Source organism: Elephas maximus, chromosome 2, assembly GCF_024166365.1.
Source record: "Elephas maximus indicus isolate mEleMax1 chromosome 2, mEleMax1 primary haplotype, whole genome shotgun sequence".
Classification (NCBI taxonomy): domain Eukaryota; kingdom Metazoa; phylum Chordata; class Mammalia; order Proboscidea; family Elephantidae; genus Elephas; species Elephas maximus.
Genome location: NC_064820.1, coordinates 119,803,078 through 119,818,961, shown reverse-complemented (window position 1 = coordinate 119,818,961; position 15,884 = coordinate 119,803,078). Strand labels below are relative to the sequence as shown.

At 38.7% G+C, this 15,884-nt stretch overlaps 1 protein-coding gene across 12 annotated transcripts in view; it reads left to right on the top strand.

The window, feature by feature from the left end:
• TMEM232 (transmembrane protein 232) overlaps nucleotides 1-15,884 on the top strand; it is a 409,022-nt gene that overhangs the window by 165,151 nt on the left and 227,987 nt on the right. The window lies entirely within an intron of this gene.

The following is a 15,884-nucleotide window of genomic DNA, read 5'->3' as shown; positions in this document are numbered from 1 at the left end:
TTGCACATATGTCAAGGATAACGAGAACACTAACTTAAAACCTTATTTCTGATTATACTTACACAGCTCAAAATTTTATGCTAGAACACTTTATTCCTCAGACTAGCACTTGGAAGAGAACCCCACAAAAACAAGAATGGACAGAATGTCTGCTGTCATTTGGGCGTGAAATTTTACATGGCTGACTTTATAAACTAGGTGGCTGCACCCAGGCTAAGCACCTCCTCTGCAGCTTCCTTTTCAAAGGGAGATACAGTAAAACCTGCAAAAGCCAGAAACTGTGCAGAGAAGGAAAACTCAAATACAGTGAAACCTATGAGAGCTGGAACTGGACTGTACTGCCTTGTTTTTCCAGGTCTCACAAGTTTTCTGACTCTCATAGGTTTCCTGTAGTCTAAAATAGTAGGAGTCAGTGTAGCTAACATTCACTGAATGGTGGCAAGGTAAAAAAAAAAAAAAATAGGGAAGGTAAATGACACAATGTCCCATGAGATGGGTTAAAGAACAGGCTTTACTGGAGAAACTTATAAGCCACTTGTCAGCAAAAAGAGGTGCATGGTCCCCATGTCTCATTATCTCATACAGAGGTGAGTTGGGGTTTGGGGAAGCATTTGGACAAGGACTGGGTTTGCTTTCCTGGGGAACGGACCCTGCCTGCTACCCTACTACTTTGCCTTCTTACAATGTTAAGTGTGAAATCTGCCTTTTAAGTGGGGATATAAACGTCTTGGGCTCAGTTGCCAAGCCTTCTGAGGAGAGTAAAGTGCTGGAAATGCCAGGGGCTCAGAACCAGGTAAGAGGAATTTGAAGATTTTTACCAACTCCTGCAATCTTAAATTGATCAAACATGCAATCAGGGTACATTAATAGTAGGTGGGACCAAGATGGTGGAGTAGTCAGATGCTTCTGGTGAACCTTCTTTCAACAAAGACCTGAAAAAACAAGTGAAACGATTATATTTATGACAAGCTAGGAGCCCTGAACATCAAAGGCAAAGTTAGAAAATGGACTGAGAGGTAGGGGGAGGGAGATGGTTTGGAAGTGGAGAGGAGCTGCCGGACCTGAATCGCTGGGAAATCCCAGGCACCATTCCCAGGAGCAACGGCAGTGGACTGGTGGTAGTGTTCGGCTGCAGTTTCCTCAGGGAGAAACAGCCAGCCACATAGCCTACTCACACCCCCAGAACCTGAGGAGAACAGTGGTCTCAGCAAAAGCCAAGTACTTGCATATATTTTACCGTGTCCCAAGCCCCCAAGCCAGCTTCAGTGGCTGTTGATTTCCCTGGGCCTGAGATAGCTCCTGCTGAGCATCCAGAGCCATTCTTCTGGCCTTGGAAAAGGAATAAATTCACAATTGGGGGAAGACATAATTTGCCAGCCCCACTAACCTGTGGAGCTCAGGCCAGAAGCGGCTTCTGTCCAGGCATAAATGGTCTGTGGACTTTGAATAACTTCCCCCCTGTGTGGTCCTTTGTGGGTGTATTTCAGGAGAATAGGCACTTGTTGGCAGACTGCAACTGTTTCAGCTGTGCAGTGCAGAGGTGGGTGTTTGTTTGACACCGCTTTGCCTATTAAACAGGGTCCTCACCTACCCACATCAGGGGCATAAGGACTGGTGGCTCCACTCAGGTCACCCAGCCACCCACAACAGGGGTCCAAGAATAACTGGTACCTCCCAGTCCTTACAACCAAAAACTTTGGGTGCCCATGGTCTGTCTGCAGAATGCACCCACCCACATGCTGTAGGGAACAGGGATGCACTTTCCCCACAGACACTCGGAGGACAGTTTTCAGCCCTGTGCCTTATTCAGAGTGTGACCCCCTGCTGCAACGAGATACTGGTACCTACACCAATCACCCTGCCCCTCTAAGACTGTATGACAGAGCCTGTACCACAGACTTGATGACCAACTACCTGGACACCACAGCTGAATCCAAATAAGAAAAGTGAATGGACTCCTAGGCTCATAAACCTGATGACAGCTCTAACAGTTTGGTGACAGGACATTAGAGCTTCAAAGTTGAAAATAATCAAGCTGGCTCACTCAAGCAAACTATTTGGGCAGATCAAAACAAAACAAAGCAAGAAGCTAGGATACAGTAAGCAAACATAAAATAAACAAATAAGATAACTTATAGATGGCTTGGAGACAACTGTCAATATCAAATCATATAATGAAGCAGACCATGATGGCTTTAATGAGCTCTCAAAACAAAACTTCAAGGTATCTTCTGGGTGAAAGTGCCTTCTTGGAATTACCAGAAGCAGAATACAAACGATTAATATACAGAGCTCTTCAAGACATCAGGAACAAGATCAGGAAGGAGATCAGGCAATATACAGAACAAGCCAAGAAACACACAGATAAAGCAGTTGAAGGAATTAAAACGGTTATTCAAGAACATAATGAAAAATTTAATAAGCTGCAAGAATCCATAGACAGACAGCAATCAGAAATTCAAAAGATTAAAAATAAAATTACAGAATTAGACAGCTCATAGAAAGTCAGAGGAGCACAATTGAACAAGTGGAAGGCAGAACTGGTGAGATTGAAGATAAAGCACTTGGAACCAATATATTTGAAGAAAAATCAGAAGAAAGAATAAAAAATAATGAAGAATCCCTAAGAATCATGTGGGACTCTATCAAGAGAAATAATGTACGAGTGATTGGAGTACCATAACAGGGAGGGATAACAGAAAATACAGACAGGATTGTTGAAGATTTGTTGGCAGAAAACTTCCCTGATATCATGAAAGATGAGACAATATCTATCCAAGATGTTGATCAAACTCCACATAAGGTAGATCTTAAAAGAAAGGCACCAAGACATAATCAAACTTGCCAAAACCAAAGACAAAGAGAGAATTTTAAGAGTGGCTAGGGATAAATGAAAAGTCACCTACAAAGGAGAGCCAATAAGAATAAGCTTGACTACTCAGCAGAAATCATGCAGGCAAGAAGGCAATGGGATGACTTATATAAAGCATTGAAGGAAAAAAATTGCCAACCAAGAATTATACATCCAGCAAAACTGTCTCTCAAACATGAAGGTGAAATTAGGACATTTCCAGATAAACAGAAGTTTAGGGAATTTGTAAAAACCAAACCAAAACTACAAGAAATACTAAAGGGAGTTCTCTGGTTACAAAATCAATAATATCAGGTCTCAACCCAAGGCCAGAACAAAGGACAGAGCAACCAGATGTCAACCCAGACAGGGAAATCACAAAAATAAATCAAGATTAAAAAAAATGCTCAAAACAGGGAAACAGCAATGTCATTATGTAAAAGAAGACAACAATAAAATAATAAAAAAGGACTAAGAAATGTAATCATAGATCAATCATATGGAGAGGAAGACAAGGCTATATAAAGAAATAAAAGTTAGGTTTAAACTTGGAGAAATAGGGGTAAATATTAAGGGAACCACAAAGGAGACTACAATCCTACTCTTCAAAATAAAATACAAGAAAAAAATAGAGACTCAGCAGAAACAAAATCAACAACAGCAAATAAGAGGAAAGACAATTTATAAAGATAAACTATTCACCAGAAGGAATTAACTGTGAAAAAGAAACTGTCAACAACACACACAAAAAAGACATCAAAATGACAGCACTAAATTCATACCTATCCATAATTATGCTGAATGGAAATGGACTAAATGCACCAAAAAAGAGACAGAGAGTGGCAGAATGGACAAAAAAACACAATCCATGTATTTGCTGCCTACAAGAGACCTTAGACTGAGAGACACAAACAAACAAAAATTCAAAGGATGGAAAAAAATATATCAAGCAAACAACAATCAAAAAAGAGCAGGAGTGGCAATATTAATTTCTGACAAAATAGACTTTAAAGTTAAATCTATCATAAAGGATAAGGAAGGACACTATATGATTAAAGGAACAATATACAAGGAGGATATAACCATATTAACTATTTATGCACCCAATGACAGGTTGCAAAATATATAAAACAAACTCTAACAGCATTGAAAAATGAAATAGTCGGCTCCACAATTACAGTAGGAGACTTCAACACACCACTTTTGGTGAAGGATAGAACATCTAGAAAGATGCTCAATAAAGACACTGAAGATCTAAGTGCCACAATCAACAACTTGAGCTCATAGACCTATTCAGAACACTCCACCCAACAGCAACCAAGTATACTTTCTTTTCTAGTGCACATGGAACGTTCTCTAGAATAGACCGCATATTCGGTCATAATGCAAGCCTTAGCAGAATCCAAAATGTCAAAATATTACAAAGCATCTTCTCTGATCATAAGGCCATAAAAGTAGAAATCAATAACAGAAAAAGCAGGGAAAAGAAATCAAACACTTGGAAACTGAACAATACCCTGCTCAAAAACAACTGGGTTATAGAAGGCACTAAGGATGAAATAAAGAAATTCATAGAATCTAGGGAGAATAAAAATGTTTCCCATCAGAACCTTTGGGATGCAGCTAAAGCAGTGCTCAAAGGTCAATTTATATCAATAAATGCACACATCCAAAAAGAAGAAAGGGTCAAAATCAAAGAGTTAGCCCTACAGCTAGAATAAATAGAACAAGAGCAACAAAAGAAACCCTCAGGCACCAGAAGAAAGCAAATAATAAAAATTAGGGCAGAAGTGAATGAAATAGAGAACAGAAAAACAATTGAAAGAATTAACAAGACCAAAAGCTTCTTCTTTGAAAAAATTAAGAAAATTGATAAATCATTGGCCAAACTGACAAAAGAAAAATAGGAGAGGAAGCAAATAACCTGAATAAGAAATAAGATGGGCGATATCACAACTGACCCAACTGAAATTAAAGGAGTCATATCAGATTACTGTGAAAAATTGTACTCTAACAAATTGGAAAACCTAGAAGAAATGGATGAATTTCTAGAAACACACTACCTACCTAAACTAACCCAAATAGAGGTAGAACAAGTAAATAAACCCATAACAAAAGAAGAGATTGAAAAGGTAATTAAAAAACTCCCAAAAATAATAGCCCTGGCCCAGAGGGCTTTACTGCAGAGTTCTACCGAACTTTCAAAGAAGACTTAGCAACACTGCTACTAAAGGAATTTCACATCATACAAAAGGATGGAATACTCCCAAACTCATTCTATGAAGCCACCATATCCCTGATACCAAAACTAGGTAAAGACACCACAAAAAAAGAAAATTACAGACCTATATATACCTCATGAATTTAGATGAAAAAATCCTCAACAAAATTCTAGCCAATAGAAGTCAACAACATACCAAAAAAATAATCCACCATGACCAAGTGGGATTCACACCAGCTATGCAGGAATGGTTCAACATTAGAAAAACAATGTAATCCATCATATGAATAAAACAAAAGACAAGAACCACATGATTTTATCAATTGATGCAGAAAAGGCATTTGACAAAGTTCAACACCCATTCATGATAAAAACTCTCAGCAAAATAGGAATAGACGGAAAATTCCTCAATAAAATAAAGGGCATTTATACAAGGCCAACAGCCAACATCACCCTAAATGGAGAGAGCCTGAAAGCATTCAAATTGAGATCAGGAATGGGACAAGGATGCCCTTTATCACTGCTCTTATTCAACATTTTGTTGGAGGTCCTAACCAGAGCAATTAGGGTAGATAAGGAAATAAAGGGCATCCAGATTGGCAAGGAAGAAGTAAAAGTATCTCTATTTGCAGATGACATGACCTTATACACAGAATACCCTAAAAAATCCTCAAGAAAACTATTGAAACTAATAGAAGAGTTCAGTAGAGTTCAGGATACAAGATAAACATACAAAAACCAGTTGGATTCCTCTACACCAACAGAAAAGAGCATTGAAGAGGAAATCACCGAATCAATACCATTTATAGTAGCCCCCAAGACAATTAAATACTTAGGAATAAATCTTACCAGAGACGTAAAAGACCTATACAAAGAAAACTACAAGACACTACCGGAAGAAATGAAAAGAGACCTACATAAGTTGAAAAACATACCTTGCTCATGTATAGGAAGACTTAACATTGTAAAAATGTCTTTACTGCCAAAAGCCATCTATCGATTTAATGCAATTCCAATCCAAAGTCCAATGACATCTTTTAATGAGATGGAAAAACAAATCACCATGGAAGGGAAAGAGGCCCTGGGTAAGTAAACCATTACTGAAAAAGAAGAACAAAGTGGGAGGCCTCACTCTACCTGATTTTAGAACCTGCTATACCTCCACAGCAGAAACCCTGGTGGTGTAGTGGTTAAGTGCTATGGGTGCTAACCAAGAGGTTGGCAGTTCATATCCACCAGGCGCTCCTTGGAAACTCTATGGGGCAGTTCTACCCTGTCCTATAGGGTCACTATGAGTCAGAATCAACTCAATGGCAGTGGGTTTTTATGTACCTCCACAATAGTCAAAATAGCCTGGTACTGGTACAACAACAGATACATACACCAATGGAACAGACTTGAGAATCCAGACATAAATCTATCTGCATATGAGCAGCTAATATATGACAAAGGCCTAAAATCAATTTAATGGGGAAAAGACAGTCTTTTTAACAAATGGTGCTGGCATAACTGGATATCCATCTGAGAAAAAATGAAGCAAGACCCATACCTTACACCATGCACAAGAACAAACTCAAAATGTATCAAAGAACTACATATAAAATCTAAAACGATAAAGATCATGGAAGAAAAATAGGGACAATGTTAGGAGCCCTAATACATGGTATAAACAGTATACAAAATATTACTAACAATGCAGAAGAGAAACTAGATAACTGGGTAAAAAAAAAATCAAACACCTATGGTCATCCAAAGACTTCACCAAAAGAGTAAAAAGACTACCTATAGACTAGGAAAAAGTTTTTAGCTATGACGTTTCCGATCAGCATCTGATCTGTAAAATCTACATGATACTGCAAAAACTCAACTACAAAAAGTCAAATAACCCAATTAAAAAATGGGCAAAGCATATGAACAGACACTTCACTAAAGGACACATTCAGACAGCTAACAGATACATGAGGAAATGCTCACAATCATTAGGCATTACAGAAATGCAAATCAAAACTACAGTGAGATTCCATCTCACTCCAGTAAGGCTGGCATTAATCCAAAAAACACAAAATAATAAATGGTGGAGAGGTTGTGGAGAGACTGGAATACTTATACACTGCTTGTTGGCATGTCAAATGGTACAACCACTTTGGAAATCGATTTGGTGCTTCCTTGAAAAGCTAGAAATAGAACTACCATATGATGCAGGAATTCCACTCCTTGGAATATATCCTAGACAAATAAGCCTTTACGTGAACAGATATATGCACACCCATGTTCATTGCAGCACTGTTTACAATAGCTAAAAGATGGAAGCAACCAAGGTGCCCATGAACAGATGAATGGATAAATAAGTTATGGTATATTCACACAGTGAAATACTAGGCATCAACGAAGAACAATGACAAATCCATGAAACATTTCATAAGATGGAGTAATCTGGAAGTCATTTTGCCGAGTGAAATTAGTTGCACAAGGATAAATATTGAATGAGATCACTATTATAAGAATTCGAGAAGTAGTTAAAACAGAGAAGAAAATATTCTTTGATGGTTATGATAGTGGGAAGGATAGGAGGGAGAGGGTTTTTCACTAATTAGATAGTAGGTATGAACTATTTTAGGTGAAGGGAAAGACAACACACAATACAGGAGAGGTCAGCACAACTGGACTAAACCAAAAGCAAAGAAGTTTCCTGAATAAACTGAACACTTCAAAGGCCAGTTTAGCAGGGCAGGGGTTTAGGGACCATGGTTTCAGGGGAGATCTAAGTCAATTGGCATAATAAAATCTATTAAGAAAACATTCTGCCTCCCACTTTGAAGAGTGGAGCCTGGGGTCTTAAACAATAGCAAGTGGCCATCTAAGGTGCATCAATTGGTCTCAGCCCACCCAGAGCAAAGGAGAATGAAGAACACCAAAGACTCAAGGTAATTACGAGCCCAAGAGACAGAAAGGGCCGCATGAACCAGAGACTACATCATCCTGAGACCAGAAGAACTAGGTGGTGCCAGACTACAACCAATTACTGCCCTGAGATAGAACACAACAGAGAACCTCCGAGGGAGCAGGAGAGCAGTGGGATGTAGACCTCAAATTCTAGTAAAAAGACCAGACTTAATGGTCTGACTGAGACTAGAAGGACCCCGGGGGTCAGGGTCCCCAGGCCTTCTGTCAGCCCAAGACAGGAACCATTCCCAAAGACAACTCTTCAGACAGAGATTGGACTGAACTATGGGATAGAAAAAATGATACTGGTGAGGAGTGAGCTTCTAGTATCAAGTAGACACGTGAGACTATGTGGGAAGCTCTTGTCTGGATGGGAGATGAGAGGGCAGAGGAGGTCAGAAGCTGGCTGAATGGACATGAAAATAGAGTGGAGGGAAGAAGTGGGCTGTCTCATTAGGGGGAGAGCAACTAGGAGTGTATAGTAAGGTGTATATAAATTTTTGTATGAGAGATTGTTTTGAATTATAAACTTTCTCTTAAAGCACAATAAAAATGGAAAAAAAAGGTATATTAATAATTACTGGTGTTTGGAATATCAAAGTTGTCCACAAAGAAGAAGGATCGGTAGTTGGAAAAAATGGCCTTGGTGATGAAAATGTTGCAGGAGATCACATGATAGAATTTTGCCAGACCGAGGACTTATTGCACATACCTTTTTCAACAACATAAACAGTGACTATCCACATGGGCTTTACTAGAGGGAATATGCAGGGATCAAGTCGACTACATCTGTGGAAGGAGACAATGGAGAAGCTCAATATCATCAGTCAGAAAAAGGCTGGGGGCTGGCTTTGGAACAGACCATCATTTCTTATATGCAATTTCAATTTGAAGCTGAAGAAAATTAAAAGAAGCCCACAAGAGCCAAAGTAAGACCTGAATTTAGAAACCATCTCGAGAATAGTTTTGATGCATTGAACACTAATGACCTGAAGACCAGACGAGTTGTGGAATTACATGAAGGACATCATACACAAAGAAAGCAAGAGGTCATTAAAAAGACAGGAAAGAAACAAAAGACCAAAATGGATGTCAGCAGAGACTCTGAAACTTACTCTTAAACATCCAGTAACTAAAGCAAATGGAAGACATGATGAAGTAAGAGCTCAACAGAAGATTTCAAAGGCTGGCTTGAGAAGACAAAGTATATTATTATAATGGAATGTTCAAAGACCTGGAGTTAGAAAACCAAAAGGGAAGAACACGCTCAGCATCTCTCAAGCTGAAAGAACTGAAGAAAAAAAATTCAAGCCTCACGTTTCAATATTGAAGGATTTTATGGGCAATGAACTTGACGGCAATAGGTTTTTTTTTTTTTTTTTTTTTGGATGGGCAAAATAGCAAATGACATAGAATGCACCAAAAGAAGATGGAAGGAATACACAGAGTCACTGTACCAAAAAGAATTGGTCACTATTCAACTATTTTAAGAGGTAGCATATGATCAAGACGCAATGGTATTGGAGGAGGTCTAAGCTGCACTGAAGGCATTGGTGAAAACAGAGCTCGGAGAATTGAAATCTATTGAGATATTTCAAGAAAAGGTGCAATGCTGGAAGGGCTCACTTGTCTATGCCAAGAAAATTGCAAGACAGCTACCATGTTTGTGAATTTCCAAAGAAAGGGGACCCAACAGAAGGTGGAAATTATCAAACAATATCATTAATATCACATATAAATAAAGTTTTCCCAAAGATAATTCAAAAACAGTTGCCTCAGTACATCAACAGGGAATTGCTAGAAATTCAGGATGGATTCAGAAGAAGACATGGAATGAAGGATATTATTGCTGATATTAGGTGGATCTTGGTTGAAAGCAGAGAATACCAGGAAGATACTTACTTGTGTTTTATTAACTGTGAAAAGGCATTTGACTGTGTGGATCATAACAAACTATGGATAACATTGCTAAGAATGGGAATTCCAGAACACTTAATTGTGCTCATGAGGAAACTGTACATAGACCAAGAGGCAGTCATTTGAACAGAACAAGGGGATACTGTGTGGTCTAAAATCAGAAAAGGTGTGCGTCAGGGTTGTATCATTTCACCATACTTTGTTGTTGTTGTTAGGTGCCGTCAAGTCGGTTCCGACTCATAGCGACCCTATGTACAACAGAATGAAACACTGCCCGGTCCTGAGCCATCCTTACAATCGTTGTTATGCTTGAGCTCATTGTTGCAGCCACTGTGTCAATCCAGCTCTTTGAGGGTCGTCCTCTTTTCCGCTGACCCTGTACAATGAATAAGGAAGACCAAAGAAGAATTGATGCCTTTGAATTGTGTCATTAGCGAAGAATATTGAATATACCATGGACTGCCAAAAGAACAAACAAATCTCTCTTAGAAGAAGTACAACCAGAATGCTCTTTAGATGCAAGGATGGCGAGACTGTGTCTTACATATTTCGGACATGTTGTGAGGAGGAATCAGTCCCTGGAGAAGAACATCACGCTTGGCAGAGTACAGGGTCACCACACTTACTCAATCTATATACTGAGCAAAGTAATCTGATAAACCGGACTATATGAAGAAGAATGGGGCATCAGAATTGGAGGAAGACTCTTTAACAACCTGCAATATGCAGATGACACAACTTTGCTTGCTGAAAGTGACGAGGACTTGAAGCACTTAGGGATGAAGATCACAAAGGCAAAGTCATAGAAGCTTCCTAGACATATCCAAACACGTTGAGGGACGGAGTTACTGGGGCTGAGGGCTGGGGACCATGGTCTCTGGGGACATCTAGGTCAATTGGCATAACATAGTTCATAAAGAAAATTTTCTTCATCCTGCTTTGGTGAGTAGCATCTAGGGTCTTAAATGCTTGTGATTGGCCCTCTAAGATACATCTGTTTGTCTCATCACGTTTGGAGCAAAGGTGAATGAAGAAAACCAAAGATACAAGGAAAATATTAGTCCAAAGGACTAGTGGACCATATAAACCACAACCTCCACCAGCCTGAGCCCAGAAAAACTAACTGGTGCCTCGCTAACACTACCAACTGCTCTGATAGGGATCACAAAAAAGGGTCCTGGACAGAGTAGGAGAAAAATTTAGAACAAAATACAAATTCATAAAAAAACGACCAGACTTATTGGTCTGACAGGGGTTGGAGGAACCCCCGAGACTCTGGCCTCCGGATAGCTCGCTAACTCAGAAGGGAAGCCAGTCCCAAAGTCCACCTTTCAGTCAAAGATTAACCTGCCAGGCCTATAAAACAAATACTACACATGTGAGGTACGTGCTTCTTAGTTAATCAAGTATAAGAGACCAAATGGGCAACATTTGCCCAAAAGCAAAGACGAGAAGGCAGAAAGGAACAAGAAAACTGGATGAATGGATGCTGAGAAGCCAGGGTGGAAAGGGAAAAAGAGAGAGCTGACACATTGTGGAGACTGCAACCAATGTCACAAAACAATTTGTGTGTAAATTTTTGAGTGAAAAACGAATTTGTGCTGTAAACTTTCACCTAAATCTCAATACAGTTTTTTTTTTTTAAAAAAAAAGACTGCAGCCTTCATCTTGCAGCCTACATCTTAAGATAGAGAAAACAAAAATCCTCTTAATTGGACCAATAAGCAACATCATCATAATCAGAGAAAAGATTGGAGTTGTCAAGGATGTCATTTTAATATTTCATTTTGCAATACAATATTAAGACATTTATTTTATAGCTTCTTGCTGATTGACTTAGACTAAATTACTTAACTTCTCTGAGCCTTAGGCTTCTAATCTTGAAACATGTAAAACTTGCACACTCCTCTCAGGTTTGCCTAAGGACAGGAGGAAAGAATGAAGTTGAAGAGCCTGGACGTGTTAGTTCCCTATTCTTTTGTTCTGTAATTAGTAGATTTTCTAAAATATTTGTTTTTTCAGAATATAATAATTTATACTTAACTCAGTAAGATTGTGATAAATAATAAGTGGAATATTTATATTTTTGTGCCCCAGTTTTATTTTTTTAGCTATGAATTGCTGCTAGCAACTTTCCAAAGAAAACATATGGTTTCATGATGATTTCCTTTTTGGGTATGTGTTGTTTCCCTCATTGTTCCCAGCTATTTAATTAAAAAAGCAATCCATTTCCAGTTTGGATTTTATCACACATACATTTTGAGGGTTTGATGAAAACACTCATAATGAAAGAGTCAAGCTTGGAATGTAGACAGTTAGCATTGCTGATCACAATTTACCAGCTAGAAAACTCAGCCAACACAAGTTAACCAGGTTCATGTGAAAAATGTTCACGCCAAGAACTACAGCAAAATCTTCTAAGACAGAAGTCTTAGAGTAGGTTCAAAACCCAAGGAACCATTGAAAGGTTCCTTATAAGCAACTCTTGTTTTTTTGAGTCTTTGTGAAGTGTTTGATATTTTAGAAATTGGTTAGATCATTAGCTCAAATTAATCACCTAAACTGTTTAAACCTCTGGAGACCAAAGTGCTACAAGAAGCTCGAAGTGAAATCCATTTGCCAGTGACTGAACCACGCTTCATATGTCCATTTTCCATATATGACTCAGAGTTTACCTAGAGTCTTGTCTTGGAGATACGTCAATCCCCATCCATCTGTTATTGTCTCCTATCCTTTCTTGCCTCTCCATTGATGAGATGAGCCTTGATCTGAGCAGGAGTTCTAGGTGTCACCAATGGGACTTAGCTGCACTTTCACTGCAGTGGCTTTATTTATACTCGCAAGTCAGATGTCTGGTTTCAATACAGTCATCAACCCTAGGAATTCTCCATTCCTAGGGATGTGATGCTATACAGAATCTTAAAAATGACACAGGTATTAAAATGAGCTGGATGACATGTAAAAACATTCTGTTTCAAATACAGGTCTACTGGACTCAAAATGACAGCTCTACGGGAAGGCAAAAGTTGTGCAACAGGAAAAAACATGTTTTTGTTTTGTGTTGCTTTGTTTTCCATGTGCTCATTGCTCTTTCAAAGAAAAGGACACTCTTCAGCTCTTGATGAAATTATTTTCTTTCCAGTAGCTGATAAATGTGTATTACCTACTTAATTCAAATGTAAATTGGAAATGGCATTAATCAAATCAGTATAGCCTCTCCACTTTCTGGGCTCTATAAAAATATGAACTCAGTCAGTTAAAGGACTCTATGTTCCCTGAATCTCTAAATATCTCCCTGATAGGGTCAGGTACTTCTTCAGGTTTATGAACTCTGAAAATGTTAGTATCCAGGGCAGGGAATTTCAGATATCTGCCTACTGTTCAAGGGCAAATGTTGCTGCTCTCCTAATCCAGCCTTTCCCAGGAGGTCTCTGGCTTTTATTTAAATTCTAGGGAAAAACAGCACTCCTAGTAGAGGTGGTATACTCCTTTAGTAAGCATTAATTCAACACCTCTGCATGGCAGGTGCTGTGCTAGGTACTGGGAATACAAAGAAAATAAACCATGTTCTGTAGTGGTATTGGTGGTTTCTTGTCAGCACTACTGCTTGTGTCCCTAGCTTATTGGTTTTCCCCCACAAAGTCATTTGGGGTATTGAACCCACATAGATTCCTATTTTTTCATGTATTCAGTAATTATTTATTGAATTCTTAATATAGGTCAGGTGCCATGAAAGAAAATGTCTCAGATAAAATAGTGGATAAAAATAGTTACAGATCCTGCCCAATGAAAGGTACAATCAAGTGTAGAAAATCAAGATTAATGAAATTGCTGTAATGATAAGTGCTATATAGGAGACCTACATGGTGCTATGAGTAATGATAGGTGTCATGAAGGAGAGTGATATATGGTGCTATGAAGGCTGGAATTAGGAGGGGTTTCTGGGAAGGGAGGCAGCATGCCAAGCAGAGGGACAGGGTGTGCAAAGTCCCCATGGTGAAAGGAATCATGGAGGATTTAAGGAATTAAAATAACAGGGTTGTGGCTGAGCCACCAAGAACACAGGCAGATGAGGGTAGAGAGTTGGTTAGGTTTGCAGCTTTATCTTAAAAGCAACAAGAAAGAACTGAATGTGTTTTATGTTATAGAAGTGAATGGTAGAAGGGTGGTTGTGTGTGTATGGGCATTTGAGGGAATGACATGACCACGTGCACAAAGTACTGTAGTTAAGTGACCTTGGGGAAGTCTCTTAACTTCTGTAAACCTAAATGTCTTTGTCTATAAGATGGGAGTAATGGTAGCACTTTTCTTTCCTTTTTTTTTTTTTTTACTGTGAGTCATGGCGAACACATGTGTGTCAGGATAGAACTGTACTCCGCGGGGTTTTCTTTTTATTTTACTTTAGAAGAAGGTTTACAGAGCAAATTAGTTTCTCATCAAACATTTAATACACGTATTATTTTGTGACATTGGTTGCCAATCTCACAACATGTCAATACGCTCTCTGTCTTGACCTCGGGTTCCTCGTTACCAGCTTTCCTGTCCCCTCCTGCCTTCTCGTCCCTGTTCCTGAGCTGGTGTATCCATTTAGTCTCCTTTTGTTTTATGTGCCTATCTAATCTTTGGCTGAAAGGCGAACCTCAAGAGTGACTTCAGTACTGAGATAAAAGGATGTCTAGGATCATACGGTATTTCTATTTCTAGCTTTCTAAGGAAGCCCCATATTGTTTTCCAAAATGGTTGTATCACTTTCCATTCCCACCAGCAGTGCATAAGAGTTTCGACCTCCCTGCAGCCTCTCCAACATTGTTAGTTCCTGTTTTTTTTGATTCATGCCAGTAATGCCGAGGTGAGATGGTATCCCATTGTGGTTTTGATTTGCATTTTTCTAATCGAGTAATCACCAGCATTTCCCCTTGTGTCAGTTGGCCGCTTGAATGTCTTCTTTGGTGAAATGTCTGTTCATTTCCTTTGCCCATTTTTTAATTGGATTATTTTTCTTTTTGTTTTGGGGTGTTTGATTTTCTTATAGATTTTAGAGATTATATCTTTGTCTTATTTGTAATAGCCAAACATTTTTTCCAGTCTGTAGGTTCTCTTTTTACTCTTTTGGCGAAGTCTTTTGATGAGCATAAGTGTTTAATTTTTAGAAGATCCCAGTTATCTAGCTTATCATCTAGAATTTGTTTGTTGTTGGTTGTGGTTTGTATCCTGTTAATTCTGTGTATTAGGGCCTCTAGCGTTGATCCTATTTTTTCTTCTATGAACTTGATAGTTTTTGGCTTTATATTTAGGTCTTTGATCCATTATGAATTAGTTTTTGAATATGGTGTGAGGTATGGGTCCTGTTTCATTTTTTTGTGGAAGGACATCCAGTTTTGCCAGCACCGTTTGTTAAAAAGTCTGTCTTTTCCCCATTCGATGGACTTTGGGCCCTTGTCAAAGATCAGGTGACCTTAGGTGGATGGATTTACATCTGGGTTCTCAATTCTGTTCCATTGGTCAATATATCTGGCATTGTACCAGTACCAGGCTGTTTTGACTACTGTGGCTGTACAGTAGATTCTGAGGTCAGGTAGTGCAAGTCCTTCTACTTTATTCTTCTTCAATAGTGCTTTAACTTATCTGGGGCACCTTTCCTCTCCATATAAAGCCAATGATCAGTTTTTCCATCCTGTTAAGGAATGCTGTTGGTATTTGGATCTGGATTGAATTGTATTTGTAGATTGCTTTGGGTAGAATTGTCATTTTCACAGTATTGAGTCTACCTATCTGTGAGCATGGGATGTTTTTCCATTTATGTAGGTCTCATTTGATTTCTTACAGTAGTCTTTTGTAGTTTTTTTTTTTTTTTTGTATAGTTTTTTTACATACCTGGTTAGATTTATTCCTAAGTATTTTATTTTTTTAGGGGCTATTATAAACAGTGTTGTTTTCCTGATTTCCTTTTCA